This window comes from Giraffa tippelskirchi, chromosome 5 (assembly GCF_054371585.1).
Source record: "Giraffa tippelskirchi isolate mGirTip1 chromosome 5, T2T-mGirTip1v1.2.pri, whole genome shotgun sequence".
In the NCBI taxonomy this organism is placed as follows: Eukaryota; Metazoa; Chordata; class Mammalia; order Artiodactyla; family Giraffidae; genus Giraffa; species Giraffa tippelskirchi.
This window is the reverse complement of record NC_137279.1, coordinates 29,327,005-29,341,270: the sequence shown is the minus strand read 5'-3', so window position 1 is coordinate 29,341,270 and position 14,266 is coordinate 29,327,005.

Here is a 14,266-nt window from a genome sequence, read left to right as displayed (position 1 = left end):
TGGCTGGGGACCACCCGTGGCCTAAGGAGCATCCTGCAGGAACCCAGGACCAAGGCCAAGAAAGAAGGGGACAGGCTGGCAGTGCTCGGGGGTGGAGGGCTGGGAGTGCCGCAGAGGGGAGAAGACAGGTTTTACAGGACTGTGTGGTTTTGACATTCGGGGCCCAGCGTGGCAGAATTGGGGGCCCAGGCTGGGAGGGGCAGCCCGGCCAGGTGTGGGGCCACTCTGGTTTGAAAATAGTCCAAAATGACCACCCACTTGATGTTTCACATCCTATGGTGAGCTTTAAGGGACTGGGGGCCAATGCCATGCTCAGTGAGTTCCCCTTAACTTTGATTTTTCTGCATGACCTCACAGGTCCTTGGAGCTTTGGCTTGATTCCAAATGGCCCCCTAGGTGCTGGACCGCCCTGGCCCACCAGCCCCACCACAGCCCAACTCCAGCCCCGTCCCCCGCCCTTCCCCACCCACCAGTCCCTCAGTGGCCCCAGGGCACAGCCGTGAAACCCAGTCTCCAAATCCACAATCTTGGAATTGGAGCCTCTAGTGTCCCCAGGGTCTCATGCCCCAACCACACAGCCCGGCTCTAGGCAGGAGGCCGAGCTTCTGGAAGGCTCCAGGTGGTGGAATGCAGGCGGAGAGCCACATGCTGCCGGGGGGGGGCTCCGGGAGGGAGCCGCGTACACAAAGCCCCCGTTCTCCTCCCCGCTGCCCTTCCTCCAGGGAACCGAGAGCCATGTCCAGATTTTCCGAGAGGGTTTCCTGTCCTTTGGCCGCTATTCCTGCCAAAGCCTCTTTGTCCCCTGCTTCCTGGCCACCTCTGCCTCCATAAACACCTTAAACCTCACAGCCTGGGGGTGATGAGGGCAGCGATACTCAACCCCTCAGCCCACAGTCAGCCTGCAGACTAAAGGGTCCTGCCTCCCTCCTCACGCCCTCTGGCCAGGACAGGCTGAGTGAGGGCGTTGACCCCTCTTGGCTCCACAGGAGGTGGAGGAGAGGCCTGAATCTCCATTCACCCAGGCCCAGGTCTCTAGGAGGGACTGGACCTGCCCGTCGAAGGTGGTTATAGGGTTACCCTCCGGGTACTGGGTGCTGTCACTGCCCGGCTGGCACACGGGTCACAGCTAGATCAGTGTCCCTCTCGTGTCTATGCACAGTCAGCCTGCACGAGGCCCCACACAGGCCGCACAGCACCCCAGCACCAAGAGGGGCCACTTTAAACAGCAGGAGTGGGTGCTTAGTCACGTCCGACTCTTTGCGACCCCGGGGACCGTAGCCCGCCAGGTTCCTCTGTCCATGGGATTCTCCAGGCAAGAATACTGGAGTGGGTTGCCATTTCCTCCTCCAGGAGATCGTTCCTGCCCAGGGATTAAACCCACATCTCTTTCATCTCCTGCACAGCAGGCAAATTCCTTAGCACTGCACCACCTGGGAAGCCCTTAAACAGTAACAGCACCAAAGGAAAGCACAGAAAGGTGGAGAACAGCACCAAATAATCAACCCATGGGAAGGACCCTTGTCCAGTGAGAGCTGAAGCTCAGCCAGGGACATGTGACCTATGACTCACAATTTTCACAGTTCTGCACGTGCCCATGGGGTGGATTTGGGGGCCATAAATACCCATCAGCAGGAGGTGAATGCAACTGTGTGCTCTGAAAGGGTGTGTGTGATACGTGATAACATCTTAAAAATAACATGAAATACACAAAACAAAGTCCGACGTGGAGAAACAGAACATCCCAAACGGTGAGAATGCTCTTGCCAGCTGCACACAGACCCACCATGACCCTAGGAGGCCACAGACCCCTACCCAATCACTCGGAGAACCCTGCCCCCACCCCATGCTTGTCCAGGAGACCTGGTACAGCCGGGGGTGGGGGGGCCAGGATGTCCCCCAGTGCTGCCCCCCAGCCTCTGGCCGCCAGGAGAGTGTTAGGGACGGTCACCCAGGGACCATCGTCACACCCGCTGGCTCTATTAGGGAGAATATGTTTTATTAATACTGGACATTAAAGTTTAATGCTGTGATTACAGGGGAAAAATGGGCCTTCACCTTCGAGGAGTATTAGAGTCCAAAGTGAGCCTGTGACAGAGAGGGACGTTCATCACGGCCCAGCAGGATGGCCGCCCCATCTGTCACGCCCCTGCAAGGCCCCATGAGCTCCCACACTGTGCTCCTGTGGGGTCAGCCTCACCCCAGGGCTCTGAGGCAACGAGGAGGGTATGCTGATGAGACTGGGGCACCAAGGCCCCTAAAGCCTTCCTCCCTGCTCATCCTGAGGGGAGCCCGTGGGTGAGCCAGGAGTCCCTGGTTTGCTGTCTGGGCCCCTCGGCCATCCTCACCCCCGTTAAGGCTGTGGTGGCAAGAGGCCCACATCCCAACCCTCAGAAGCCCGGGTCCAGCAGGATGGGGCGGGCTCTGGGGCTACTGGCAGAGGGCTCCAGAAAGGGGAGGGCACTGACCATCATGGCCCTTACCTCCCTAGCACCTCTGGGCAGAGGAACTGGGGTACAGAGCCCCCAAGTATGGCTTCAAGGCCAGGCCTAAGTTCACACTTCAGCTCAGGTAGAGGGACCTCTCCCACTTGCTAGCCGACTAGCAAAGCTGACGTCCCCCTCTTGCCTCCCTGCCCTCCCCCTACAACACCCCAACACACACAGCTACATTCTGCACAAGGTGCCCATGGATACGTGTTGCAGGGTCAGTGAAATCAATGAAGACTTTGGGGAAGATGCTGCTGTGATGAAAGGACCTGGTGACCCAGCCACAGAGTGGGCATCCCAGCAGCATCCAAGGTCAGCAGCTCAAAGACAGTGAAGGCCAAGAGCCGGGAGAGATTCCTAGGGCTCTGCTGGAGTTCCCTCTCCAGCCCATGCCCATGGCAGGCATCACTAATCGATCCCCACGTGCCTCTCTGCTGAGCTGGGATGGAGCCAGAACCCTTCCACCCACTGGGCCCTGAATCAGGATGTGATCACAGCGGGTGTGTAAGGAGAAACCTGGCCATTCGTCAGAATTTCTTGTGAGAAACAGAACTGAGGGTGGGGTGGCCTGGAGACCCTCCATGGTCCCCTTGGAAGGGAAGTGAGAACACAGACTCAGCAGCTGCTCAGCTCCTGGCCATGCTCATGCAGCCACCCCCCAGCCTCAGGATCCAGCCCAGAGCTGGATGCAGCAGATGCCTAATAATTCCGTGGTGGCCCCGGAAGCCCTGCATAAAGAACTTCTGTGAAGTGTCCGCCTCCTGCCAGGGGCTTGGGGAGAACTCAGGGGGGCCCCTGACTCAGGCAGGCTCAGCCTGGGTCCCGTGAGAGCAAGTGGCTGCTGTGAGGACCCCGTGCTGCCTTCCCCAGCCGCCTCTGAGGGACAGAAGCAGCGTGGTTAAGGGGCTCCGGGGTTCCGGTGGGTGCAGGCTAGAGAGGGAGGGCCTGCAGGGAAAGCAGCCTGGAAGCTCGCAGACAGACGGGAACCATTATCCATGGCCACTGGGTCCAGCCAGGGAAGCAGTTAGTGTAAAAAGTAGCAGAAGCCGTGAGTGGAAACAGAGCCTCCCAGCCAAGTGGGCCCAGGGGGTGACCTCCCCTAGAGGTGACCGTGTGGCCACAGCAGCACGGACAGGACTTCCTGCAGGGGCCCAGGCCTGCTGCCAGCCCCAGGACCCAGCTTCAAGGGTGGAGGGGAGCAGGATGGGGTGGGGGGAGCTCAGGGCCGAGGGGGTGGGAGGGAGTGGGAGGCAAGTGCCCAGGGCCTGCGGCAGCGGCTCCTCCCTCCCTAGCGCCCTTGACCTCGGGTCAGCCCTAGCTGGGGACTCTATGTCCCGGCAGCTCAGAGCCCAAACAGAACAGGGGCTCACAAACAGAAATGCCCAGAGAAACCCCAATGAGGCCCTTGGGTGGTGGCACCATCCATCTGTCCTTGGTGTCCAGGAACAGCCCTGATTTCAAAGGAGGCTGGAGCCCTACTTGACCCTGACCTAGGAGAGGCCCTCAAGGGCCGTCGATTTTAATTGTGATGTCTCTGGCCACTCAGCAGTGGGGATCCAGGAAGTGCCGGCCCTCCACAGCACCGCATGCAGTGGTTGTGACCCGAGGGATTCAGAGAGAAGCAGACAAGCAGACGGGGCGGGGTGGGGGGCGGGGGGACCTTGCTTCTCACTGGAGAGTGTTGTATATTCTGAACTTTGCATTGTGTTTTCGAAAATACAATTCAATTAAAAATAAATATTCTCACGCTTGTCTGACTGCATATACCTCTCACCCAGAAAATGCTGTTTGCCCCCAAAACTGAGCATGGAAGGGAGGTATGTGTGTCACAGAGACCGGGGACTGCCACCACATGTCAGAAGATTGTATTTAACACAGGACTACGGCGTAATATGGTAGCCACCAGCCACCATGGCAATTTCAATCTAAGCTAACTAAAATAAATACAATTTAAAACCTAGCTCCAGAGTCATGCCCGCTGCATCACAAATGCTCATCTGCTCTTCAGAATCGTGGCCACCCCGTGGACAGTGAGGACACAGGGTGCTCCTCGCATCCCAGGAAGCTCAGAAGCCCCACACTGGGTGCCCTCAGCCGCCGAGGCAAGCTATGCAGCAACCCCCACCCCAGACCCTGAAGGGCTTCCCTGCACAGAGTAGGAGCTTACTGCATCCTCTTTTGATTCCCATGGCAGGAATGGGGGCGGGGTGCACCCAGAGGTGGGCACAGCAGGATGAGCCGTGGGGAGGGGCTGGTCAGAGGGTGCTTCCTGGAGGAAGTAGAGCAGTGATGAGCGAGCGAGGAGATGGTCGAGGCACCTGGTCAGCACAGACCCTGGAGGCGGGAGGCCTTCAAGGAGACGGGGCAGAGATGATGCTGACCAAGGTGTGCCCATACGCAGAGGCAAGACCAATGAGTGGCCTCATGTTTCCAGGCCAGTCCACTTCTCCAGGGTTCTAATGGGCAGAATAGGTTTGGGAAGGAGGTCCAGACCCCAGGGAAGTTGGAGGGGAGGGGCCGCCTGGGACGGACAGCAGACAGTCTGTGCTTTGCAGGACAGCGTGTGCCAGGCTCCCAGGGAGGGGAGCCGGGACCCCACAGAGCCTGGTGGTCTTGGGGTCTCGATGCCATAAAGCCTCCTCCAACCTCAAGACCCTTGGGCAGAACCCCACAGCCGGAGTACCCCTGCCTCTCACCTGGGCCTGCTGACTGTTACACAAAACTGAGAGGACCTAATAATGCACCTAAACGGACCCCTTTCCTCGTGGTGTGTTTTTTATTTAATTTTCCAACGAACACACTCTTTTATCATCCAAAACCGTGAAAGTAAATTAAGAAGAAATGGGTTTCTTTCAATTAGGCTCCGCATTGCTTTGAGTAACTGCCTATAATTCTATTTAATGAAAAAATAAAATCATTATTCCACGTCTCCCCCGCCCTGTCACAAACCCACAGACGGCCTCCATTAGCGTGCACCGTAGATTTATTTAATTAGAAAAATATTTTGTTTTCTCTGATTCTTTGGGAGAAGAAAAAAAAAAACCCTCCAGGCACAAAATTAATCAAATCTGTTACCTGGTAGTTAATGGTCCCTCCAACCAGGCACCTCTCTGTCCACACTACCGTCCCCACCAGTGCATTTGCACCCAAATCTGGGTGCACCCAGCCCAAGGACCACCCCCTGCACTTCCCCAGCTGCGTTTGGCAAACTCAGATGCCAAGACGCTCGCTGCTGGGTGGGGACCCCTATGGCAGGCACATGGGGAAAGGGGCCAAGTTCTTCGTCGCCAGAAAGTATCCATGCTCTGGGCGCGGACATAATGCGCAGGAAGCCAGCCGGGCGCACACGTGCAGCTAGTTAAAGGAGCCCCTGTGACGGTGCCAGTCCTGGAGGGGACCCTGCCCAGACCCCCGTCCAGGGACCCCAGACCCCCACACAGAGACCCCTGCCCAGGGGCTTCCACTGCTCCCCAGGGACCTGAGTGGGCCTGGGTGGTGAGAGAGTGACCCAAGAACAGCACAGAAGTGCTCACTCCCCTCCTTAGAGAGGGAAGAAGCAGGGTCCAGTTCAGGCCATGATGGTCCCACTGGGTGACCTCGAGTGACTCTCCCACCCCTCAGGGCCTCAGAGTCCTCACTGCCCTGCAAGCATGTCCCTTATAGGGTCCCCACAGCCACTGTCCTAGCACTTTGGGCCACCTGAGCCCCTTCTCCAAGACACCAAGGAGAAATGTCCCTAGGATTCTTCGGGGGTTCCAAAGAAGGGCGGACAGAGCAGGGATGGCCTTTCCTTCAGGCCTGGGACAGCTGGGCAAATGTGGCGAGACTGGAGCAAGGACTTCCAGTCTAGTGTCCAGCTCATGGGAGGCTCAACACATGCTGCTGAGCAACAGATGAGGGGAGCAGGGAGGCTGAGGGACCCTCAGACCCATGGACTCCAACTCCTCCCTTCCCCCACCCTCCTCCTGCCCTTCCCCTCCCCTCTCCTTCCCTCCTCTTCCTTCTTCCTTCCCCTCCCTCCTCCCCTCCCTCCTCCCACTCCCTTTCCCCTTCTCCCCTGCCCCTCTGCACTCACACCCTTTCCTCCAGAGCCAGCAAGTCTTAGTGTCCCTTCATCCACCTGGAGACCTGGGGGCTATCCCAAGGGCATCCTTTGTACCTCATCCTGCCCAACCAGAGTGAACGTGGGTGCTCCCAGAGGGAACAAGAGGTGGGAGAGCAGTGTGTCCTTCTTGGGGACCCCGAGGTTGGCCCGCAGCCCTCTGACTCACCTGGAGGCCTGGGACCTGGCCCCTCCCGTCCAGCCCACACACACAGCACAGTCAGGAGTCTGGCTTCCCCAGGGGGGAAGTGCACTGGCCACTCCTGGCAGAGGTCAGGCATGCAGCTGAGACTCCCTGGGCAGAGAGGGGAGGGAGAGTCCCCAATCTGGGCCCCACACACACCACGTGTCGCCCAGGAGACAGGGTGAGGGTCACCAGCAGACAGACTTTCTTGGGGGCAGTGTATTCGCCTTAGTGGGGCTCCAGTTGGGGACCCCACCTCCACCACCCCAAAGCTCAGACCACCCTCTGCCCAGTTGGGGCCTGGCCTGTCAGGCCTCCACCACCTCACCCTCACCTCAGACATGTGTCCTCAACCCCAGGTACCCCAGCAGCTCCTCAAGGATGAGACCAAGGTCTCCCCAGCTGACCTGAGAGAGGAACATCCACAAGCCCAGTCTACACTGCCTAAACCACAGCTGACCATTTGACGGACCCCAGGCAGTGTAGACGGCCTGGGAGATTGGGGCTCAAAGAACCTTTCCTCAAAACCCTCATTAATCCCAGTGGGACAGGGTTTGGGGAGGCAGGGACACACTCTCAAATCCAGGCTCATTAGTGGACGTGAGGCAGCAGCTTTGGCTCAGGGAGCAGGGCTCCCCATAGGTGAGAAGAGGTAGGGGTGCACCCAAGAGAGAGAAAAGGCCACCCACCTGCTGCTGGAAGCCATCACCCCTCGTTCCCTGAGATGGTGCGGTCCTTATGCACCCCAGTTATGTGGGCTGTGTCGCCCTACTTTTCCTACTTATTTTACCACCTTTATGGCAGAAAGTGAAGAAGAACTGAAGAGCCTCTTGATGAAAGTGAAAGAGGAGAGTGAAAAAGCTGGCTTAAAACTCAACATTCAGAAAACTAAGATCATGGCATCCAGTCCCATCACTTCATGGCAAATAGATAGGGAAACAATGGAAACTGTGACAGACTTTATTTTCTTGGGCTCCAAAATCACTGCAGATGGTGATTGCAGCCATGAAATTAAAAGACGCTTGCTCCTTGGAAGAAAAGCTATGACAAACCTAGACAGCATATTAAAAAGCAGAGACATTACTTTGCTGACAAAGGTCTATCTAGTCAAAGCTATGGTTTTTCCAGTAATCAAGTATGCATGTGAGAGTTGGACCATAAAGAAAGCTGAGCCCTGAAGAATTGATGCTTTTGAACTGTGGTGTTGGAGAAGACTCTTGAGAGTCCCTTGGACAGCTAGGAGATCAAATCAGTCAATCCTAAAGGAAATCAGTCCTGAATATTCATTAGAAGGACTGATTCTGAAGCTGAAACTCCAACACTTTGGCCACCTCATGCAAAGAACTGACTCATTGGAAAAGATCCTGATGCTGGGAAAGATTGAGGGCAGGAGGAGAAGGGGACGACAGAGGATGAGATGGTTGGATGGTATCACTGACTGGATGGACATAAGTTTAAGCAGGCCCTGGGAATTGGTGATGGACAAAGAAGCCTGGCATGCTGCAGTCCAGGGGTTGCAAAGAGTCTACTGAACTGCCCCCTCCTTGTGACACCCTGATGTACCACTCACCACCTGAAGGGCTTGGAAGCAGCATCTGGCTGGCTTTCTACTCTGCTCCATAGAGTCAGGACTTCGTGAATTTCCTGGACACACAGGCACATGCTCAGCTCAGTGCAGCAAGCCTACGCACCTTGCTCCCCACAGATGCAGCCTTTGGAGTCACCGGTCAGAGAACCTCTCCACCCAAGGCCACAGGAAGGGGACTTTCAGAGGAAAAGCTGGCCCCAGAGGCGAGGATGCTCAGAAAACCTGAACACCACTCGAAGGTGAACGGAATCGTTCTGGCCCCAAAAGTGCTTTCACTTGACACCCCCTTGGCAAGTGCCCTTCTCTGCCCGCCCAGCCTCTGCCTGGTAGCAGGTGACCCCGAAGAAGAAGAAGTTCCAGTGACAGGCTGTGAGATCAAGGAAGAAACCAGCCCTGAGACACCGACCTTCGCCATACAGCCTCCAGGACACAGCTCCCCTGAAGCCGCCAGGTCCTCAGTGTTTGTTATGGCAGCACTGGGCCCCAGAGATGCCCCTCGCACAGTGGCTTGAGATCAAGAAGGCAGGTGACCACATGCATGTCCCCCACAGCTGGAGTCACCCTGTGGACCAGAGACGTCCTCCTCCCCAGGGGAAGCCCCACCACACACACTCCTGGCTCCTGGCCCGGGGCTCAGATGCAGTGGGAGCCCCTCACCCCAGGAGGCAAGTCCAAACTTCCTCTCCCAGCATCCCTAAGGGCAGCATCCTCATGGGTCTCCTGTTCCCTGGGCCTACAGGAACCCTCTGTAGGCAGAATGAACCACGGTGACTCCGGAGGGTCCTGACTTGAGACCTGAGCGAGGCTCAGCCGGGGCTCAGGGGAGGCAGGTGCTCCTGGGGGCAGCCCTACACGCAAGGCTATACCACCCACTGGGTCCCAGTATTTGCATCCCCCTTGGTCAGGATGATCCACCTGCATTTAGTTTTCCCATTAGGACAGTACTTTATACTTTGTTGAACTGATATGAAGAGCCGACTGATTGGAAAAGAGTCTGAAGCTGGGAAAGACTGAGGGCAGCAGGAGAAGGGGGTAACAGAGGATGAGATGGTTGGATGGCAACACTGACTCAATGGACATAAGTTTGAGCAAACTCCCAGAGATGGCGAAGGACAGGGAAGCCTGTGGAGCAGCAGTCCATGGAGTCGCAGAGTCAGACCCGACTGAGCGACTGAACAACAATTAGAACAGAAGGACCAAACACCCCAGAACATTGAAAGAAGGGGGACAGTCAGGTGCAGCCCCAGCACCCAGAGATGAGCCTGGTTCCAGCATTTTCTGACACAATCATGATGATGGCGTCCCATGCGGTCAGCTCAACAATGGCCCCCAAAGACACGCACATCCTCAGAACCTGTGGTATCAGCTCACCTGGAGTATGAGTCGGGGTTTTCTAGAAAAACTGGGCCAAAAGGATGTGCACAGGGAAAGAATTTATTACAAGGAATTTGCCCACTCAATGATGACAAGTCCCAAGGTCAGCAAGCTGGAGACCCAGGAGAGCAATACGTCAGTGCAGTCTCAGGTCAAAGGTCATCAAGAACAGGAGCTCCCTCCCCCCGGGGGAGGGTCAGCCTTTGGTTCTCTCCAGGCCTCAGCTGACTGGCCGGGGCTACCCATGTTATGGAGGGCAGCCTTCTGCACCCCGTCTGCCACCTGAAATACTAATCTCACCCAGACACACACTCACAGACACCCCAGATTCATGTTTGACCCAATGTCTGGGCACCGCAAACTTGATGGACATGAGTTTGAGCAAGCTCCAGGTGTTGATGATGGACCGGGAAGCCTGACGTGCTATAGTCCGTGGGGTCACAAAGAGTCAGACACGACTGAGTGACTGAACTGAACTGAATGTGGTCACTGGGGTCCTTATGGGAGGGGGACAGGAGGGTGAGAGTTGAGAGGGAGGGGGAAGGGTGGAAGCAGAGACTGGGAGATGCTGAGCTTCTGGCTTTCAAGGCGTAGGATGGGGCCACGAGCCAAGGAGTGCAGGTGCCTCTAGCAGCTGGACACGTGGGGAAGCAGACATCTCCCTGGAGTCCCAGGAGAGACCCAAGTTCATCCACACCTGTAGGATCTGACCACCAATATTCTAAGATAATAAGCATGTGCTGTTTTAAAACACTGGGTTCATGGTAATTTGTTACAGCAGCTACAGGCAAGTAATACACACATCCTGATTTTTTTTTTTTCCTCTTAATATGACTCATTTTGTTGTTGTTGTTTAATCACTAAGTTGTTTCTGACTCTTTGCAACCCCATGGACTGAAGCACACCAGGTTCCTCTGTCTTTCACTATCTCCTGGAGTTTGCTCAAACTCATGTCCATTGAGTCAGTAATCATATCTAACCATCTCATCCTCTGCTGCTCGCTTCTCCTTTTGCCTTCAATCTTTCTCAGCATCAGGGTCTTTTCCAATGAATCAGCTGTTCCCATCAGGTGGTCAAAGTATTGGAGCTTCAACTTCAGCATGTCCTTCCAATGAATATTCAGGACTGATTTCCTTTAAGATTGACTGATTTGATCTCCTTGCTGTCCAAGGGACTCTCAAGAGTCTTACCCAACACAATTCACAAGCATCAGTTATTCAGCACGTAGCCTTCTTTACGGTCCAACTCTCACATCCGTACATGACTACTGGAAAAACCATAGCTTTGACTATATGGACCTTTGTCAACAAAGTGATGTCTCTGCTTTTTAAAAAGAATTTCATGTTATGATTATGTAATGATTCTTTAGCCATTCCTTCAGTGTTGGACATTTTGGGGGGGCCTCACAAATAACCCTTAGAGGGACATCTGGGTTCTCAGTGACCCCCCCATACTTTCCCAAGTTATTACCTTTGCATGGATTCCCAGCAGTGGGGTCTCTGGGTCCAAATGTTCTTCTGTGATGATTTCCAAAAGTTCCAGCCCCACCCCATCAGCTCTGGACCGGGGAGGGATACTCATTTCTGCTCATTCCAGGGTGTCCCAGCCAACTTTGAAGGACAAGTTGCTCCCATCTCAGCTTACTTCAGTGGAGGCTGTCGCTGCCCTCGGCTGAAGGCAGGTCCCATGCCTGTGTCACCCAGGTCTCAGAGCCCGCCAGTCACCTGGGCTCTTCTGTGATAATGGTACCAGCCTCATAGCAGACAGGCTGCGTGCCCTCCCCCCAGTCTGAGGGGCACCCCTAGGCCTCTGTCTACCCAGTCTCAGCCAGGAGGGGTGGCTGCTCTCAGACCAGGTGGAGCAGGCCACAGTGAGTGAGCCCCCCTCCACCACACCCCAAGTATGTTGGACCAACGCTGGTTCTCATGGAACTGAGACCCTGAGATCAAAACAAGATGGAGCAGAAAAGCCATCTCTGTGGGTGTTAAAGGTCAGAACCCCTCTCCTATCCCTGAACCATCCCCATGGTTAGAACCTGGAAGGGGCTGCCAACTCGGTTTTTAGCCTGAGACCCCAGAAGAGCTGCAGGTTGTGTGGCCCTGAGCAAGCCCCTGGCCCACCTGCCTCAGTCTCCGCGCCCACGCTGTGGAGCAGCGTGGGGTGGCCCAGACGCCTCTCTGTGCACCATCCACCAGAATTAACTCCGCAGGGCCAAGTGTGGATGCTTGAAAGGCAGGCCAGCCAGGAGGGCATGGGGCCAGCAGCCCCTCACCCCTGCCCCTCCCACCCCATTCATGGTGACATCTCAGAGACCAGGTCCAAGGTCCCAAGCTCCCAGTCCCTGCAAGAAGGCAGTGCCCCACCCCACCCCTGCCTGCACCTTTGCGTGTCTATGTCTAAGGCGGGCTCCCCACCCAGCCTCCTGCACACCCCAGGCGGCCTCCACTGGGAGGACCAAGCTGTGTGTGGAGCGCGGGCGCACTCTGCTGGTGCTTGTGTGCAATGACCACTCGAGGGAATCCAGCCACTGCTTTGATGGGGTCAGGCTTTGTACCAAGGGGCCCAGAAGGCTGACCCCTTAGGCTGACCAGAGCTGCAGACACGGCCCCTTTAGGCTCAGCGCTGACCACAGTGGGCAGAGCCAGCATCTGCCAAGTGCTCACCATGTGCAGGGCAGCACTGAGCTGTCCTGGGGAGGGAATGTGTTCTCCCTGACCCCTACCCCTACAGCCTAGAGGGGGCGTCGTTAGACTGTTGTATTGGTAAGGAAACCGAGTACAGGGGGAGACGCAGCGATCCGAGATGGGGCTTGCTGGGGTGGGCGGGGGTCCTTCCTCCAGAGGCCACTGCCACCCACCCCCTGCAAAAGGGTGGGAGAACCTCACAGGCGTCAGGGTCGTCAATCATCCTCCACCCACTACCCAGGTGGAGACACAGGCATGAGGCCCCCAGTCACCTGCCAGCCGGATCGGTAACTCCTCTCTGCCATGTTGTGGCCAGGGGGCTGCTGGTCTGGGAGGGGAGTGGGGACAGACATTAGGGGCTGGGGTGGACCCTGGAGGGTGGGCCCCAGACGCCACCCTCCCACCCCTGAGATGCCATCTCCAGCAGCTGCGGGCAGGGCCAGAAGCCCAGGTGGGGCAGGACAGGCAAGGGAGAGGCACCTGCTGCAGGCCCATGAGTTGCCCCGCAGCCTCCTTTCTGCCTTTTGCTAGACTTCCCCCAGAACCCCCTCCCCAGGACCCCCTCCCCAGAACCCCCTCCCCAGAAGCCCCTCCCCGACCCCTCAACAGCTCAGTCGACCCCCGTTCTTCGTGCCTCCTCAAGCCCTCACCGATGTGGGCTCTGCATTCAAGGCCCTGACCCCACCAGCCAGTGTCCAGTGCCGCCCCCACCACCAGAGGCACCCGGAGGCCCAGTACCCCTTCCCTGGTGCCCCGGCCTGGCTGTGCTGCTCCCTGGAGCCAACGCTGAGCCAGGCTCAGAGGTTTCAGGTCCCAAGTCCCCACCACGTACCCACATCCCCCAGACATCAGGTCCAGCGGGCTGCCAGCAAGACCCACCGTCCCAGGCAGACGAAGAGCTTCTTTCATCACGTCCTAGGCAACTCCCTCAACTCTGGGGAGAGGAGCTGGTGGTCTCAGCAAAAATAAACAGCAGGCCTACTGTTTATTCATCCTGACAGGAAAAGCTGGGCCATTTCTGCCCACTGCACCATCGCTGCTGGCAGGGCCGCAGCAGAACACGGCCGCGGCTCCAGCCAGGCTGCACCTCCAAGGCTGACCCCACCCCACCCTCCCAGAGGCCCAGGTCCCTGGGGGTGTGAATTCACCACACCCACAGGCCTCCTGACACCCCGGCCCCCAGCCTCCTAGCCTTCTGACCTCCACCATAACCCCTTGTCCCCCGAACCCCACCCACCAGACCTCCAACCGTCAGACCCAAAGCCCCCTTGTTCCCAGGACCCACCTCCGGCTAGGCTCCCTGGTCCCCAGGCCCCAGACCCTGTCTTAGCACTCCAGCCTTGCCTGTGTGCATGGGTGGGGACCAGGACAGACACTCCACTTTCACCCCCAGGAGACCCTCCACACGATTTTCGTGAGCCTCTCGGCTCCTGTGAGTTCAGGGTCATGGCTACAAGCATAGATGTGAGCTCTTATTCAGCCTGAGGTATCTGCACGCACACATGTGTGCACTCTCACAGGTACAATGGGCACACACTTGGGAACACACGTACTCACACACAGCATGCACACATTCACACACACCTGGATCCATTTACCTCTGTGCACACTAGGTCTACACCCAAATGCATACCTCCACACGTGTGCACATGAGTGTACATACACGGGTGTACTGAATGCAGCACACACTCACACCTACACACTTGCACACACTCGCATGCACAGCCTATGCACACATACACAAATACAGCCCCACATACTCACCTGCAGACACACATATGCTGATTCACACACATGTACACACACACATACAGAGAGTCTGCATTGCCGGTGCTCTGAGAAGCTCAG